Source organism: Podarcis filfolensis, assembly GCF_964270895.1.
Source record: "Podarcis filfolensis genome assembly, chromosome: Z".
Taxonomy (NCBI): Eukaryota; Metazoa; Chordata; class Lepidosauria; order Squamata; family Lacertidae; genus Podarcis; species Podarcis filfolensis.
The window spans coordinates 45266067-45285724 of record NC_139617.1 but is presented as its reverse complement, the minus strand read 5'-3'; the positions used below and the strand labels follow the sequence as shown (position 1 = coordinate 45285724).

The window sequence follows — 19658 nt, the reverse complement described above, 5'->3', positions numbered from 1 at the left end:
TTGTATTCTATTTTTTATTGTTGAGAAATATATAAAATTTATGCTTGTGTAAGCCACTTTGAGGGAGTTTAACTCATAAAGGTAGGTTGTAAATATTTTTAGACTATACTAATCAAGGCCATTTATCAGTAATAGAAACCCCACTGTTTATTTTCAGAAAACACCCAGTTAGAAAGGCATGGCAATGTTGACTTGATAAGGTCCTTAAGATTTCTCTTAAGAATATGAAGATCTAAAAGGAGCCTATCTGGATCATGCCAATGAACCAACTAGTCCAGCATTCTGGTCCCTTGATAGCCAGCAAGATGCCTTTGGGAAGCCCACAAACAGGGCATGAGCATAACGACAGAGTTTCCATTTTTGATTCTCAGCAACGCTGCCCCCAACAGTGTAGGGAGAACATTGCGGCAACTAGTAGTCATTGATACCCTGATCCTCCATGATTTTTAAAATCCTCTCTTAAAGCCATCCAAGTTGGTGGCCATAACTACTTCTCAAGGGAGCAAATGCCATAGTTTAGCTATGTGTGGTACGATGAAATCTTTCCTTTCATCTGTCCCAAATCTCCCAGTGTTCAGCTTCGGATGGTGCTTCTGCGATTCTGACCACATCAGCATGATGTGATGTATTTTGACAGGAGGAAACAAAAAGAATAATGGGCCAAGCCATGTAATTAATCTTGACTTTAATAAAATATTTTGATACTACATCTCTCAGGAGACAGCCTAGCAGTATAATTTATATTGATGGGGATGGATGCAAAGCTGCCAGAAAGGGCCTAAATTACAGTATGAAAAAGGATAACTGACAGGGGATTGACATGGAGGAGGTATTCAGCATTTTGCTATAGGCCTTTGATTCCACATAACTGTGGCAGTAGACTTTTGTGAGGGATATACCATGACAGATTCACATGAGATTCATGTGACGGATCATGTCTAGAAACTAGACACTGGCACAGAGATCGCCCGTGTGGCACCCACAGGAGTCAGAGTACCTATGAGTATCTCCTATGGAACCCAGGAAAGGTTTCAGTAATATGCTCTCAAATATCCACAGTTCATGAGAGACTCTTTGCTCTTCCTGCTCAGTCACCTGTTTTGCACTGGCTCAGCTTCTACAATGAACATGCCCCCTAAAAGATGCTCACATTTAATTGGATGCTAGGAACAGATGCTTGCCCCCTTCTGTTCTAGATAGAGGAGAGGTGCAAAGAGCTTCTCAGGGAACAAACATGGTGGTGCCTGATGCTGGTGTCTCCTCCCTTATTTTCTTATTTTCTTTTTTAACTTAGAGTTTTTTAAAATTACCTATTAATAAACAAGACTAATAAGCACAACTATGAATTAAATTCCAGTCCTACTTGTAAATGCACGGGGGGGGGGGGGAGAAAGAAAACCTATACAATAATTAAGAAATATACAGACAGCAATATGGAAAGCCAACAAAGATAATGTATAGAAGCTGTTTAGGTATAATACCTGTCCATAATGGGTGATGAAGCTCTGAGGGAGGAGTACTCCCTTTTGTCACAAAACAAATTCAGCAACAGAGACCAAGTAACTGAGAATGATGTTTTAGATTTAATCCCTAGCTGTCTGTTACACTCTGTAACTTTTCCTACAACTGCTAACTGCCATACCCTTTTTCATCAGCCTTTTAAGGTGCAGTGGGAATGGTATGTCTAATGCTGGGTGTATTCCAACTTAGCTGCTGTTACTAGGTGGGTAATTAAGTCTCTATATAATGACAGAGGACGAGATGGTTGGACAGTGCTCTCGAAGCTACCAACATGAGTTTGACCAAACTGTGGGAGGCAGTGGAAGACAGGAGTGCCTGGCTTGCTCTGGTCCATGAGCAACAACAATAACACATTTTGCAGGATTTCTGGAAAGAGTGATAGCAATGCTAAACCTGGGTCTGGAGGGATAATTTGTTGCCCCTGCCATTTTGTGGTTCTGTCTCTTCTTCTGATGTCTTGGATGTGACAGCTATTTTGTGATTGGCGCCCACCTCACTTTCTCAAAATCCTAGTATATCTGGGTGAATGCTAGGTTAGAACCCTTACTGACATCTACTTTTCTATGCTGGAATATGAAGGAATTTGGGTGGGGTGGGGAGGGTATACAAGCTCCCACCTATTGTCTAAAGCAATATATTCCAGACACAGGTATACTGTCTCACTGATAACTTGCTGAGGCTGTGGTATTAGACAGCAGTCAGTCACGAACTGGAAGCCTGGAATTGAGCTTGGGAACCAGAACACAGGAAAAAATGTTAAGGACCACCTGATTCCATATTCTCCACCATTTTATTTTATTTTTTTTTTTTTTTATAATATATTTATTAAAGTTTTCAAATAAAGCATATATCAGATAAGCACTTATCATTGTCCATTTGACATCTCTCAATTGTTACATGGGACTCCCCCACACCTCCCGCATACACTTACATCATTATTAAATTAGTTTCAAACAAATTATCATTTAATTCATCTTAATTAATAATCTTAATTTGGTTTAACATATTATTCAACCTTAAATCTAATTTAATGGTAGACAATTGTCTGCACTGGCATCCAATTCAGCACTCAGCCAAATTACAATATTTTTGTAAATAAATCTTAAATTTCCTCCAGTCTTCTTCCATCCTTTCTTCTCCCTGGTCTCGAATTCTGCCGGTCATCTCGGCTAATTGCATATAGTCCATCAGTTGCATCTGCCATTCTTCCACAGTGGGTAGCTCCTGAGTTTTCCAATTCTTGGCAATTAATATTCTTGCTGCTGTTGTTGCGTACAAAAAGAATGTTCTGTCCTCTTTTAACACACTCTGGCCGACAATACCCAGGAGAAAGGCCTCTGATTTCTTAGTGAAGGTGTATTTAAACACCTTTTTTAATTCATTATATATCTTCTCCCAAAAGGCCTTCACTCTAGGGCAGGTCCACCAGAGGTGAAAAAATGTTCCTTCATTTTCCTTACATTTCCAACATTTGCTATCAGACGAATGGTATATTTTAGTATATTCTCCACCATTTTAATGATGCGGCACTTTTGACACCATTAGCAATTGGGAGGGAAAAAAAACCTATTGTGTTTGGATTGGAAATAAGTGGCATTAGCAACAAAGTTAATAAGAATATGCAAAAATGAATTGATAAATGGATGAAAATATAGAGTTATAATATGTTAAGATATAGAGTTAAGATAAATGAAAGAGGGTAAGGATTTGCTGATTTGATTATTTAAATGGGAATACAAAAAGGGGAGGTGTGAGGGAGCCAAGGAAACAAGCTAATGAGTTTAAAGCTACAAAAACGGATTTGCTTTTAATTTTTTTGTATCTATTTGTTTTTTGTATTTTGTATTTTGATTCTTCTTTTTTCTTTTTTATGTATCTTTGTATGTTCTCTTTTTTGTATCTCTTTTCATTATATGATTTTTTGTTTTATTTTTGTAAACTTATGTTTTTGTAAGCAAATCTCAATTGTGGGATGCAGGTTGGGGCCTCACACGTGCAGAATCACTGGTTGTCAAGAATGTGATCCAGCCCATAGCTGAAATCATTTCCTACCAATGATGGTTAGATAAATATGGAGCTAGTAAAATCACCTGGGTTTTATTGTGTATTTCTCTTTAAAATTTATCCAAGTCTGTATTTCACTGGTGTCAATGTAATGGTGCTAATAGCAATATAAACTAAATGAATAGACAAGGAATTGGCTAATAGCAATGGAAACAAAAGAGGAAAGAACGAACTGACATAATAAAATGTCAGCCAAACTACCAGTAAAATAAAAGCATTGATGTCTGGCAAATTCTTGATGATTTCTTGTTCCACCAGGCTGTTTTAAAGTGATGTGTGAATGAATTAATTGATCTAAATGTTATAGGGGATGAAAATGGAATCTTTTCTTTTAAAAGAAGCCTATAATGTTTAAAAGAGAGATGGGGATCGTGTGACCCTCCAGACGCTGTTGGAATCCATCAGAAATTTCTTCCCAATGTTTAGTTAGAATCTCCTTTCTTGTCGTTTGAATCCATTAGTTCAGGTCATAGCAGCAAAAGTAGCAAAATAAAAGCTTGCTCTCTCTTCCATGTCAGATCCCTTCAGATGTTTAAAGATGACTACCGTGCCACCTCTCATTCTCTTCTTCTCAAGACTAAACATGCTCAGCTCCCTCAGCCAATTCTAGCTAGCCTCATATTGGAAGCCTTAAAAGAGGACACAGACAAGAATTGGAAAAGCTGAATGACGCTGTAAGGTTTTTTAAAATGTACATGGAAAAATACACAGCACTCTTGGGTTGCCATACATCTGGATTTACCCAGACATGACCTCTTTTTCAGGGATGAAATCACTGTGGGCGGATTTTTAAAATTTTGTAAAATGTCCGGGTTTGGAGGGGAGAGTTACGTGTGAGGGAACTAGCCGAATGGCAGCGCGGTTACAAAAGGAAGCGGTGGCTGCAGCGCTGCTGCTTCTGGCAGCAATGTGTGCTTATACACACACATCTGTCCGTTCGTCTGTCACCAAGGGAGGCAGGTGAGGCCAAGGCCTGAGAGAGCCGGTGCATCCCTGAAACATATGTTTATACTAAATTTTGGAAGAAAGTGCTGGATTGTATAAATATGACTGTTCAGGAAAGAAAACCCTAAGATTTTCAACAGAGAATATTATTCCGAGCTATGTACCTACTATATGGAAGTTAACAACTGGACAACAAAAATGGTCTTTATGTGCTCTAATGGTAGCCAAGAGGCTGATATTGATGAACTGGAAGAATAAAGACATAATCTCCTTTAATCAGTGGATTGTCACCAAGGACCACGTCAGGCAAGGCATCTGAGGAGGAGCCTCCCTCACATCCTCCCTCTTCCTCTTCCTCCTTCCCTCAACGGTCTCTGGGCGCATGCCCGGCCCCTCACAGTGTGATAAGGTATTTGAGAGTGCAGCCCATGGAAGCTGCATCATAATCAGTTGCCATTTATGGAGTCACATGTAAGCTTTGTCTATCATTGGCTGTATCATGTAAGTTGGGTCTGAAGTCATAATTGGTGTGTGTGTGGTGGGCAACTCCTAGGAATGGAGGAAGCTGCCTGAAACCTAGTCACACTATGGATAAATCTACCTCAGTGTTGACTACATTGACTGGCAGAAGCTCTCAAGCGTTTCACAGAGACTGTTGGCGTACTGCCCTCTTTCACTCACCCCAGACATTGGCGATATGGCTGTATTTCTAACGAGTGAAGATAAGCCATCCGAAGAGCCTTGATGGGACCTCTTAGTGCCTCTCTGAATTTCCTTTCATTCTTTCACTCTTTCCCCTCCATTTCATATTTATTTGTACTTCTGTACCTACTCCTGATAGAAAGGTTTCCTCTTCCATCTCTCTGCCTGTAAGGGGTTTCTGTCATTTCTCTTCTCTCATTTTGCTCTTCCCCACTGTCTCCACTTTCCTTATCCTTCCTCTTCAGTCCCACCGTCACACCCTCTTGTTCTCCATCCTAGCCCCATCCCTTTTCTTCTTCCACTTCAGACCCCTGCTCTGCTCCCTGCCAATCAGTTGAGAGGGACTGCACTTAGTCCCTGTCTCCCATTGGCTTGGAAGAGGGAGAGGGATTTGTGCGAATTTCCCAGTTAAAATCCACAGGGTGGAATTCAACAGTGCATTACCCTGTGTAGGCCAACCATTAACTGCTTACCTTCTCCAGAGCACAAAGTGCTTTTAAAAGGACTTTCCTTTAGAAAAAGAGTTCTTGTCCCTTACCGTATTTGGCTATGATTCTGCACTGGTCCCCCAAAATTGGGACATTTCTAGGAACAAATCCTTCTTAAATTTTCCCTGAATGAAATTCTTGGCACCAAAATTTTGAATCCATTTTGGCTGCTCTTATTAAACAGAGAACTCATAGCAGCACAGAGGGCATGCTTCTTTAACACACTAAATCCACTTGTCACCCTTCTGCTATGGTCTGAGGAAGCAAATCTGAAAGCTCAGACATCTATTGTTGGCAAGAAAAGTCTCTTGACATTTTCACTGTAGAACAAGTCCCTTGCTCTTCAGGCACCACTTAAAATCAGCACATTTCTAAGTACCGTAGCTCTTCATTGGTCTTTTTACTGTTTCCAACAGAGAATGCATGAATTCAAGAATCATATTCAATTATGGATAAGGATACTTAAGTGTTTGGGCTTGACATCTGAATTGACAGACCATGATTTGTGTGATCAGCCAGTGATCCAGAACCAGAAACCATAATTATGGTTTGGGGTCTGAATTGTCTGAATGTCTGAATTGACAAACCAGTGCCTAACATGGTGATAACAGAATAATCAATGCAAGGAGAGAGTTGAAGCCCAATAAAGTAAAAGAATTCTTAAGGCAACATCTAGCTAATTTAAATGAAGTCAAATCTCCGGGGCCTGATGAACTGCACCTGAGGGTAGTAAAAGAGCTTGCAGAGTCAATTTCAGAGCCTCTGTCTATAATCGAGAACTCTTGGAGAACAAGTGAGGCCCCTGAAGACTGAAAGTCTGGCAAATGTTGTCCACATCTTCAGAAGGATGGGGGTTGGGGTGGGGAGAAGACCCAGATAACTACCATTGAGCTTGACATCAGTACCAGGAAAGGACCTATAATAGATAATTTAGTTGGTCTGTGGGCACTTAGAAAAGGATGCTGTGATGACGAAGACTCAGCATGGGTTTCTCAAAAGCAAGTAATGCCAGACAAAATTTTTTTATTTTTTTTTGGGATAGAGTTACAAGCTTGGTGGATCCAGGGGATGTTGTGGACATAGTGCATATTGATTTTAGCAAGGCTTTTGACAAAGTCCCCCATGATATTCTTGCAGAGAAGCTGGTTAAATGTGGACTAGACAAGGTAACTGTTAGGTGGATTTGTAGCTGGTTAATTGACCAAACCCAAAGAATATTCAGTAATGGTTCCTCATCATCTGGGGGGAAAGTGACAAGTAGGGTGTTGCAGCGTTCTTTTCTGACCCTCATTCAATTTTTAGATGACACCACACTGGTAGGGGCTGCTAATGCTGTTGAAGACAGAATTGGGACTCAAGATGACCAAAACTGATTTGAGAACTGGGTCAAAACAAAGAAAATGAATTTCAACAGGGACAAATGTAAAGTTCTACACTTAAGCAGGAATAGCCAGCTTTACAAATATAAAATGGAGGATCTTCAGGTGTTAGTAGACCACAAGCATAACATAAGTCAACAGTGTGATGCAGAAGCAATAAAGCTAATGGTATTCTAGGCTACATCAACAGAAGTATAGTGTCCTGATCAAGGGAAGTAATATTCCCACCCCATTCTGCCTTGGTCAGACCACACCAGGTATACTGTGTACAGTTCTGGAGGCCACAATTTAAGAAGGATATTGACAAGCTGGAACGTGTGCAGAAGAGGGTGACCATGATGATAAAAGATCTGAAAACCAAGCCTTATGAGGTATAGTTAAGGGAGGTGAGTATGTTTAGCCTGCTAAACAGGAAATTCTGAGTAAACATTCTGATGGCAACAGCTATTCTCCAGAAGCCCCAGGATGCTTTTGTAAGATCTGGGGATGTTTGAGTTCCCACAAGACCTTTCGGGAGCACCCCAGACCTGGCAAGAAGAGAGAGCCTTGCTTGGAAAGCAATGCAGAGAGCTTAAAAGAGCCCTTTGTGCTGGGAAAATCCAGCGCAAAAAGAGTTTTTAAGCTTTCTGCCTTGCTTCCTGAGCAAGGACTCTCATTGTGCCAGCTCCGTATTTAACTTGCGGGATTTCAGCCAGCTGGCCTTCAAGCACATATAGTTGAAACTGTGCAAGTTACTAAATGCACAAAAGGCCTGATCATACTACTGTATACCAGACCCTCCAAGTGTCTCTATTTTCCAGGAAGGTCCCTGATTTAGAGAAGCTGTCCCGGTTTCTGATTTGATCCTGGAATGTCCCACTTTTCCTTCGGATGTCCCTATTTTCATTAAAGAAATGTTGGAGGTATGGAGTTATCTGACTCCCAAGCTCCCAGGCAATCCTGTATGGGGAAGGTTTTTTTTTAATGTTTAAATATTTGTTTTACTTTTATATATGTTGGAAGCTGCCCAGAGTGTCTGGGGCAACCAGTAAGATGTGTGGAGTATAAATAGTAATATTATCATTATGGAGTGGGACATCCCTATTTTCATCAGAGAATGTTGGGGGGTATGCTGTGTATACTATAAAGTGTGTGGTGATGGATACTGTCTGTTTTGATGGGGAAGGGTGCCATTCCACTCTCTAAAAAGAGAAAGATGTCTCTGAGCAGAAGCCTAGCATCTTTCTCAGAGACGCACCACCCAGTGGCATCTGCCCTGTCACTCAGCAAATGGAGCTGCTGTACCATGTGGAAGGAAAAGCTGGAATGTGTACAAAGTGCTCTGGGTGTGGGCAGGAGAAAATCCAATATTGTAGAATTCATATCAGAAAAAATTCATCTTGTTTTCTCTCTGCCTTGTATTGCCGGTAGATCTGAGAGCAGCTGTATTGATAGAACCTGGTGATGGTTTGTTGTCGAGCCTTGTAGCATGATATTAAATTTTCAGCTTTATTGCTAAAGTCAGCAGTTCCTCAAGCTGGTAAGGAGGGAGACAGAATGAAGCAGGAGAGAGACAGAGAAGCGGGCGTTTCATGGTTGGGATGGACATTGCTCAATGTGTCAGATGTTCATTGAGGACGAAAGACCAGAAATAGTCTGGCAGCATTAAACAAGAGCTGAATAACAAAGAAAGAAAGAAAGAAAGAAAGAAAGCCTCCTAGACTTCTGCCTCTCTCCTCCCACCCCCAATATACTGCATTGCACACCTGGGAGCAGGGAGGAGCATGAGTCGATTGCTGCAGAGCATAGGAACCTGCCTTAAATTGCCAGAGCATTGGTCCATCTGGCTCGATTCTGTCTACACAGATTAGTAGGAGCTCTCCAGGATTTCAGGCAGGAGAGTTTGCCCAACCTACGTTTGAAAAAGTAAGTTGTATCTCAAATCAAATGAATGAAACTATTTGGAGATGCCAAGGATTGAACTTGGAGCCTTCTGTATACAAGCTTCTTTTTAAAATACCTGTAGCAAAGACACTTTTCTTCTTTTTGCATTTCTCTCCCAACAGCCACCTGGCCAGTCTTTTGTGTGGATCAGGTCAAGTTGCCCTTGAACTGCCCTTCTGAGGCAGCACTAGGAAACCAACATGGTTATCTTGTGAGCCCAGTATATTGCATTCTTACATCTGCTAAGAATATTGGATCTCTCCCCCCCTTGAGTGTTCCACGCTGATGACAGTGTAATCATGTAAAGCATTTCCTTGGAGGTCACAGCGAGCGCTCTGATTGGTCGAAATGGAATACAATCCTTATTGCAATTTAGCACTGATATTAAGCAGGTTGATAAAACCACAGCTTTTGCTGGATTGTTTTAAAAAATAATTTTTTTTCCCTTCAAGAAAGCATTCAATCCCTCTAAAATAAATAAATAAATGCAATTTTCCTAGATTGAATCGCAATAATATTTCATTCCTGCTGCCTGCCCTAAAAAAGAAAAAAAAAGAAATAAATGGATTTTCCTTCCCTCGCTCAGTTGGTGATTTGTTTTGCATTAATGCCTTTCATAACTCATACATTGCACCATTAAAAATTAATGCTCAACGCTGACATAAACAAATGAAATTTGTATTATTAATGTTTTACATAGGTAAGACTTTGTAATAACAGATTCATCACAACAGACTGTTTTAATTAAAAGACTCACTTCTTCCCTAAACTGATTCCAGAGGTAAACTGTGGGTGATAGTGAAAATGACAGATGACTGAAAGGCGATCAGTACATCTGTCACCATTAAAAAATCAGCCAGGAAGCTAAAGAGATTCCATTCTATCAAAAGGGTTTGGATTGGTGAAATGTGCAGCACTGGTGACCCTTTCCAGAGCCTCCCCCCCCACTCCCACTTTCATTAAAAGCAAGGTTTTCTTGATTAGGATGCATTCAAAAATCCCACTGAAGCAAAAGGGGAGATTGAAAGGGGCGGAGCAAATGGAGATCAGTTATGGTGGAGGGAGGGAAGATCTAAAGAACCCTTTTCCATCTGCATGAATGGGACTGGAGAATGGAGCCTTCTCCAAGGTTTGTGATCCAAGTCCATCAGCTTGAGAAAGGACAGAGAGGCCAGATGTTTTGAATTGCTTTGTTTATCTTATTGGCTTTTCTTAGCTATTGTGGGATGAATGAAAATGAAATGAAATGAATGAATGTCAAGCGTAAGCATCTATAAAGCTAGACATTATGCACAGATTTCACCACATTTGGAAGTCAGGTTGGGGAAAACATAAAACATTTATCTTCATGTATCAATAATAATTATTGTTTCTCCCAGGGATTGTGAATGCGACAACCCAGAATTGTATCCTCTTTTTGTTTGTTTTTGTGTGTGTCCGTTTATTTTTAATGCAATTGTATTGTTTCTGCTTTATTTCAATGTTACTGATTATCTTTTTGATTAAATACATAAAAAGAAATATAAAAAGTATCCTCTGAAGAAATAAGAACCCTACTGCATTTATTTATTTGGACAATTTATTTCTGTACCTCTATTAATGTTGGCCAGCCAGATGCCTCTGGGAAGCCCAGGGGAGGGAACTAAGGGCTCATCCACACTGTCACTTGATCTGTAGTTTGGTCGTATTGTGTACTGATTAATTCCCCTGGGTCTGAGAGCTTTTCTCATTGTTCCATTGCTGTGCTTTGTGAAAACCCATTCTACCCGCTGAACTTAAGCTTGGTTAAGAAAAATCTCTATTTGAATTTTCTGTACATCTGATAGGATCCAATTCAGCAGGTAAGATCGGATTTTTGCAAGGCATAGCCTCGGAATGACAAGAAAAGATCTCAGCCTTGGACTGGGTGGGGATTAATTGGTACACAATACAGTGAGAATACAGGTTGAGTGGAAGTGTGGGTGAAGAAGAAGAGTTTGGATTTGATATCCCGCTTTATCACTACCCTAAGGAGTCTCAAAGTGGCTAACGTTCTTCTTTCCCTTCCTCCCCCACAACAAACACTCTGTGAGGTGAGTGGGGCTGAGAGACTTCAGAGAAGTGTGACTGGCCCAAGGTCACCCAGCAGCTGCATGTGGAGGAGCGGAGACGCGAACCCGGTTCACCAGATTACGAGTCTACCGCTCTTAACCACTACACCAGACTGGCTCTCTGGTGAGCCCTAGTGTCCCTTCCCTGGGTTTCCCAGGGGCATCTGGCTGGCCACTATGAATAGAAGATACAGATATAAGTTGTCCAAATAAATCCAGTAGAGCTCTCAGATAAGCTCTATGGTACAGAGCAAAGTGACATTAAATTTCAGCCTACATCCAATTCATATAAGGCAGAGGCAGGAAACCTCAGGCTCAAAGGCCAGGCAAGACCTTCCAAGTCTATCTGGCCCTTATTACTCCAAACCCCACCCTCATCGACACTCCCTACTGATCCTCATTTGCACCCTCCTTGAATTTTCCCACCTGCCTGGAATGTGTCATTGAACTCTGATAATTGCTTCTTGCTTGCCCTGATGGAGGATGGAGAGGGGTATGTGAGTGTTTGTAGAAACCAGCCTGCTGCATAAAGGGAGGAAATTTGCATTCATTGCTCTACCTACTTTTACGTCTGGTCCCACCAGACATGTGGCCCTCAGAAGGTTGCCCAGAAGGGAATTCGTGTTGGAAAATTCCATTCCACCTTTAGTTGCAGACATGGAACTGCTGCATGTCACATGCCTGTTTACATACCAGCACAGCTTGCTGGGAACTTCCCTTGTGTGTATAGCTTTTGCTTTACTCTGTCTCTCTGAGGAGAAGAAAGGGAGACGACATGTTTTCTTTGTCCTGATTTATGCTTAATAAATCTTTAGCTGTTAGTATGTTTTCACAAGCCTGTTCTGTTTGCGCAGTATTCTCTGCTAATATAGCGTGCTCAGGTATTTGAAGTCTGAGTCGCTGATTTACGTCGCACCAGAGTTTGGGGGATCGTCATGGCTGGAAGGGCATGATCCAGCTGGGGGCTAGCCAGCTGGCATCTCGACCCCCGAAGGGTACCGACAATTCGGCCCTCAAGCTGGAAGAGGCTTCCCACCCTTCATATAAAGGAGATAAAATGAACGGCTCTGAAACGGGGAAGGCTGGCCAATTTAGACATCATCTCCATCATTGTGGGAAGCCTTTTTCGTCCAGATCCCAAACAAATAGAAAGCTTTATGGGGAAATAGGCCAAACGCAGATTCTAAGCCCTCAGCTGTACTTTTGCGCAGAACTGTTGAGGGCAAGAGTCTGGATGCTGCTGAGGGTGATGGACACACCAAAGGCAGTTGGCTATGGCACATAGGAGGTCATTGGCAAGTCATACGCTTCGTGCTTGAGGCAAGAGATAGAGATTGAAAAACCCAGAGCAAAGTGGATATCATCCAGAGCTGTTGGTATGCCAAGTTTCCCTCTAACCCTCCTTTGACTTTTGTATATCATGGCCTCCATTCAAGCTCCAGATAGGATTGTCAGAAATGATGCCTTCAGAAGCTGTCAATTGTGCAGTGCTGATGCTGTCAAGAGAGTAGCTGACGGGAAGGAAATGAGATGTAGGAACTGAAGAAACGAGACGCCAACTCCCCACATCATCATCCATTATTTGCAGAGCCTGACCAATGCGGCTTTACACATTTGTAAATTTCATTGCACCAGAGTCTGTGAATTGGCTGCAAAGCCCTTCTGATGCCAGAAAGGCAACCAGGGTGGGGGGAGAGAACCAAGTCCCCAGACAAATGGGATCAATAATTTAAGAACTACTCAGCCAAGCAAGATACATTATTGCTGCATAGCCCAAATGCTGATTCCATTGGCATTTACTTTCACAACGGATAAAGCTTGCTGTGATCACTCACTGAATCACCTTTCCAATGCTTATTGCTGTTGTTATTTAGATTTCTAACCTGCCCTCCTGTGTAGAACCAAACAGTGCAAATGTCATGGAAGGCCTTCTTAGTAGTGCAAACTACCCAAGGACTATCGTATTTTTCGCTCCATAAGGCACACCTGACCACAGGGCGCACCTAGTTTTTAGAGGGGGAATTCAAGAAAAAAAATTATTTAAAGGGAGCGCTGAGCAGAGCCTGTATGCATCCCAGGCTCTGCTCAACGCTCCCTTTCACGAGCCACGTGGAGTGTGTGGCTCTTGGGGGCTTTTTGCGCCACTAAGGCAGAAGCTAAAAGAGCTAGAGGCGGTGCTGCGCAGCGCTCTCTCTAGCTGTTCTGGCTTCTGGGGTAGCCCGCAAAGCCTCTGCAGGGCAGCAGGGAGCCTTCATCTCGCTGCCCTGCGGAGGCTTCGCGGGCTACCCCAGAGCTGCTCAGGAGCTTGTCGGGGCTGGCGGGGGAATCCCAGGTTCCTCCCCCAGCCCCAAAGAGCAGCTCAGGGAGCAGTGGACAGGCTGCTTCAGGGGACTGGACATTAAGTGGGAAGAAGGATAAGCTGGGAGAGAAAGCCCATGGCATGCATCCAAAGGAATCCAACCCCATCCCACTTCTCTCTTATCCCAGGAAAATGCAGCCAAGCGGTCCCTCAAAGTCAGAGTTTCTTCTTCTCCACACTCACTGCCTCTCTCTCCTTTCTGTCTACCACTCTTCTCCTAAACAGAACTGGATCTCTTTGGACCACCTGACCCACAGTGATCTGGGGCTGTCTAAATTTGAGTGATGTCTGGATTCACACCCGCAGCCCCACAAAATGGCCTGGTTTGGTTCAGGACTTGACTGCACAGCCCTAGAAGGCATAAAAGCATGCGCGCGCGCACACACACACACACACACACACACACACACACACACCTTAAGAGAAATGGTTAGTACAGTGGTACCTCGGGTTAAGAACTTAATTCATTCTTAACCTGAAACTGTTCTTAACCTGAAGCATCACTTTAGCTAATGGGGCCTCCCATTGCCACTTCATCCTGAAGCAAAGTTCTTAACCCGAGGTACTATTTCTGGGTTAGCGGAGTCTGTAACCTGAAGCGTCTGTAACCTGAAGCGTCTGTAACCCGAGCTATCACTGTACAACAGTCCCCTCTGCCCCCACAAGTACAATGGAAAATCAAAATGGTATTATCCACAGTCTGTCACAGGTGTGAAATTTCCCTTTAGTATTTTGGGACTGCCTAAGCATAAAAAGAATTTAGGGACAGGTTATATGAAGGCCAGTCTCTAGATAATATGAGGCTGTTGCAAGACTTTAAATTCTCTCAGTCGTATTGTCTTTTTCAAAAGGGACATCAAAGATGTAGATAGCGTTAAAAAAACTGACATTCTTCCTCTTGCCTAGAACTTTTCTCCAATTAGCCTTACATATTATTCCTTCTGCCTTGTTGGATGGCAAGTGCAAACAAGTTGTCTCCCAAAGGATTTGTAGCTGTAACCTGAATCAGGTGGAGAACATAATTATGTATTGAGGGAGGAAATTCTTGAGAAACACTTTGTCTAGATTAAAAAAAAATTCTGCTCAAAAAATCATCTGATCTTTACTGGACCTCCCCCCTTTTGGGCCCTCTAGAACAGCACTATACACTTAGAGGTGGGGCAGAAATTCTATCTTGCTTTTGTTTTAATGAATATCTACTGATTGGCACCAACTAAAACATGAACCTGAACACAATTATCCTTATATTCACAGCACCAAATTTTTACATTGTAGTTCTCTGTGTAGAGGGGAAACGACATATTAGGGGGAAGTCTGCATAAAATGCATATATTCATGAAAATAACATACAAAAATGCATTATGTTAGGGAAAATGCCTTGCAAAAGTACTATGACAGTCAATATTGATTGCAAACACATTTATTAGGAGAAATTCATACTGAAATGTTCACAAAATTTCATTAGGTGCATCACAAATTGCTGCAGAAAGGTGAACTTAATACTGGGAAAAAGAGAAACTGACAGATTCATCAATGTATGTTTTAGCTCCAAAGAAACCCAAAGCAAAATAAATTGAAAAGATCAAGACAGTCAGTGTGAGAGACTATTAAGCAAATTATTTGTTTGAAGTAATAATAATAATAATAATAATAATAATAATAATAATAATAATTGCAATTTGTAATTAAAAATTTCTCTGGAATTTACCTGGATGTTGTCAAGGCTAGTAGCTAGCAACTTAGCACAATGAATTTGTTTTTGATGCTAGTGATGATATTGACTACTTTTCACTGAAAGGTCCCAAAGTGTTTCAGAACAAAACAAAGCAATACAAACATTAATCTAACGAATAAAATAAAGCACTAGACTAATTAGATCTCCCAAGGCCTTGGAAATCATCAGTGATACTGCCATCCCCTTATGATCGCCAACTTTATTGGTCACTTTTGGAAACCAGAGGCAATGTCAGTGGACACCACATATTTAGCACAACTCTCCCAGATGTAGCACCTGCCACAATTGCCCTATGCCACAATTATATCAATTTCACAACGATCTTAGAAACATTTACATCCACGCATTGTTAAGATCACAGAAGGAAAGGTCATCTCTTGCAAATAACTGTTTTTTATTGTAGAGAAGTGTATATCCTTTAGAACGTCCAAATTTCTTAATAAGGCTCTACAAATTCATGGAACAAAACTTAAAGGGGGTGTGGGAAATGATTTATCCTCTAAAGGTCATGAAGTAGAAATGTAAACCACTATTGGTAGCAGTATTCTTATTCTTATTATGTTTATGTGTTAATGACTTTCTATTGACTAAGTCCAGTGCTTTTTTCTGGGGGGTACGCAGGGGTACGCATATCCCTAAACATTTTGTGTTGCCCTGACCGACTGACATGGCAGCTGTCTCCGCAGTAGCAGCGTGGACTGGAGCTCCGTCATTCTCCCCGCCGGTGCTCAGGGAGGGGAGTCTGGGGTGGCCGTGGTGGAGGTGACGGCGCTCCTCCTCTTGTCAGGCTAGAGCCAACCAGTGAGCACTTGCCCCTCCGCGCTCAAGCCGACCCCACTGTCGCTGTTGCCTGGGGCCTTCCCAAGGGCATGTTCAGTGATGTGTAAACAAGCCCATGGAGAGAGATGCTCTATCAAATATCCAGGTCTTAAGTCACTTATGACTTTATATTCTAACAGTAGCTCCTTAAATCTGGCTCTCCAGATGTTGGTGGATGATGACTCCTGTCATCACTGCCTTAAACAGAACCCAATAATGTGTAGCCAGCCAGTGCAGATCACCCAAAATAAGTGTAATATGGCTCCCTATTGAAGCATTTTCTACAACTTTAGCAAAAAAGGGACGCGGGTGGCGCTGTGGTTTAAACCACAGAGCCTAGGACTTGCCAATCAGAAGGTTGGCAGTTCGAATCTCCACAATGGGGTGAGCTCCCATTGCTTGGTCCCTGCTCCTGCCAACCTAGCAGTTCGAAAGCACGTCAAAGTGCAAGTAGATAAATAGGTACCGCTCCGGCGGGAAGGTAAACGGCATTTCCATGCGCTGCTCTGGTTCGCCAGAACCAGTCATGCTGGCCACATGACCCAGAAGTTGTACGCCGGCTTAGTCATGCTGGCCACATGACCCAGAAGTTGTACGCCTGCTCACCCGGCCAATAAAGTGAAATGAGTGCCGCAACCCCAAAGTCGGCCACGACTGGACCTAATGGTCAGGGGTCCCTTTACTTTTGCAACTCTAGCAACGTCACCCAACACTAAACACAGTTATCAGACTGTCTCCAAGTGAAGCCCCACATGAAGGGCATTATGGTAGTACAGATGGGAGTTTACTAGAGCACACAAAGCTACAGCCAGGCAATCTCAGTCTAGAACTGGCTGTAGTTATCAGCCAGACCTGAAATAGGAAGTCAATTCCACAGGCATCTCCTAGGTCTCCAGTGACAATGATGCATCTAATAACTCACACAGCCTACATAGCTGCTCTTTCAGGGAAGTATATCTCTTTCCAGAACAGGACAGCCACATCATTCCTGGACATAAGAAACACCCACTGACAGCTCATCTATGCTTTCAGGAGCATAGCTGTCAACGTTTCCCTTTTTAAAAGGGAAATTCCCTTATTCCGAATAGGATTCCTTGCAAGAAAAGGGAAAAGTTGACAGCTATGGTCAGGAGTCACCTTCAATGTATTAGCCCATTACCACCATCAGATTTCAGTTCAGTGCAGACATGACTACCAGGCCCCAAATATTCTGATGGTTGTGCCCAGTGGGTTCATAAAAATGTTAGAGGACATTGGGGACAGACCTGGACCTTGCAGGATCCCACAACTGATGTTGAAAACCACACCCCTAGGGGAAGAGAGTTTTAGCTGGGCACAGACATAAAATAGTCTGACCCATGCATTAAGTGTTCTTATATGGGACAAAACACGTGTGGAAAGTATACAGGCAGATTTATGCAGGCCATGCAAACTCACTATTCACTTGCACAAATGTTTCATTACTGAGTTAGCAATTTGGCAAAAAAATGGCATCAGTGCATCCAGTTTGAAAAACAACAACAAGTGATTTCCTTTAGGACTGAAGTTGAGCTGCTTTAAGCTTTTTTTTTTCTCTTTGCCCCACTCTAAAGTTATCAGCACTGCTACCTTTCAGTTAGGACTTGAGGGGGAAGCAGTTTGTAGCATGATGGGAGTTGTTCGCAGTGAGCAGCACTGCTATCTTTCAGCGAAGAAAGGCTTGAGAAATGTGGAGTTTAGCTTGATGGGAGTTGCAGTGTTTTTAAAGGGCAGCACTGAAGCAAACAGAAACTGTCTCAATGATTTGGCAAGCCCCCCGTTGAGTGTTCATTTTCCTAATGTCACATCAATAATTGATCCAGCTCAAAACAAAGAATTATTAGCTGCAGAAGCAGCTTCCACCAGCGACGACCAGATCTCTGCCAAGCGACTCCCAAATGGATGGCGTCTTAAGAAGAGAGGAGTGCAGACAGATTCTCCCTTCGTTTCCTTCTGGGGTAGCTCTGTCAATCACCTCTCATTTCTCCTTCACTCTCCCTTTGCCCCTGGCAACAAGATGTCTATTTGACAGCAGGAAGTGAGGATATGGTACACTGAATAAAAAGAAATATAGACTCCATCTTACAACTAAAATGGCTGAACAGAGTCCCCTCCCTGTTCTGGGGGGGGGGGGGAGACACTGACTGAATTATACAGTGCTCTGCATTACACAGGCAGCTGCAATAAAATGTTGCAGTTTGGAGTGCTTCTGTTGCATAAACTAGCGACTGCATTCCATTCACACACACACACACACACACACACACACACACACACACAGAGAGAGAGAGAGAGAGAGAGAGAACAATTAAAACAGAAAACAGAAACAAGGAACAAGCAAAGAGTCCAGTCTGCAGAACAATCGGGATCAGAGCGCAAAACAAAAGGTGTGAGGGAAAAAAATGAGGGGAACACTACAGCTAAGGTAGACTGGTTGCTTGAGCAAGGCTCAGCTGGAAAGGGAATCCTTTACACTCCTGCCTGCCCAGGGGGCTCCAATAACCAGTAGGGTGTGTGGTGCCAAGTCACAGCTAGAAGGTTCTTTCCCTGGAAGGCTGCAGTTTTGTAGCTCACCACTAAGGGCAGGATTTCTTGAATCTGGATCACCTTCCAAAAAAAACCCAAACCAAAACAATGCTTTTTTTAGGAATGTAGGCAGCAGCCTTATCAGACCATTGGTCCATCTAGCTCGCCATGGAAGATATCTGGAGTCCCACAACATATTGGGGCGGGGCACAAAGTTACTTACACTTAGTCTAGAAGTGTAACTAATTTGGTGCCCCCCCCATGTTATTGGACTGCAATTGTTCCTGAACATTGTCCATACTGGCTGGAGCTGTTGAGAACTGGAGTCCAACAGAATCTGGAGGGCACCCCATTTGCTACCCCTGTTCTAGAATGACTGGCAGAGGTTCTTCAGGACTTCACACAGCCCTACCTGCAGATGCTAATGATTGAACCCGGGACATTCTGCATGCGGAACAGATGTTTTTGCCACTGTGCTAAAGCCCTCCAGTGAAGGCATTTCCCACGTTCGACTGTGAGTGCTAAATCATGAGGTAGCCGGATACTCGAGGGTGTATGAGTGAAACTCACAGCAAAAATAAGAAGAACGAAGGCAAAATATTAACGATGTATTGAAACATTGTCACTTAGCTCTGTGCTGGTAAAAAGCAGAGCAGCTGTTTTGGAAGATTAATTCTGAATGCTCACAAGAGCTTTTCTTCAGATGAATGGGAGAATGAGGCATTCTTACCAGGGTTTGTTTCCTTTGGTGGCTTTCTGTTCCATTTTCAAAGAAACAACCAGCTGGTATAAAAGGACTCTCCTACTCCCTTGTTCCACAACAAAATCTTTCTTTCTGATAAACTCTCTAGCTGACTGTTGGGAATCTCCATTTTCAAAAAGTGCCCACTTTTGCAACACCAAATATCCCACGAAGAGCCAAACCCCAATGAAAGCGAAGTATGCACAGTCTCTGGACAGGTACTTATACCTTTCTGAGGAAAAATTTCTTCTGCTTTATTTAAAGGTCTCAGGATTCATCGTGCAGGGGAAAATTTCCCACACTGTCTATGCCTGGAGGTACGGGCAAGAGGTATTTGGAAAGGCAGC

At 42.6% G+C, this 19658-nt stretch overlaps 1 long non-coding RNA gene across 1 annotated transcript; it reads left to right on the top strand.

Annotated features, from left to right (window-relative positions):
* Positions 1-5163: 5163 nt before the first annotated feature.
* On the top strand, positions 5164-9485 carry LOC310754665. Its single transcript, XR_014543948.1, has 3 exons — positions 5164-7142; positions 7347-7485; positions 9145-9485. It is a non-coding gene; the product is annotated as an uncharacterized lncRNA (long non-coding RNA).
* Positions 9486-19658: the final 10173 nt, after the last annotated feature.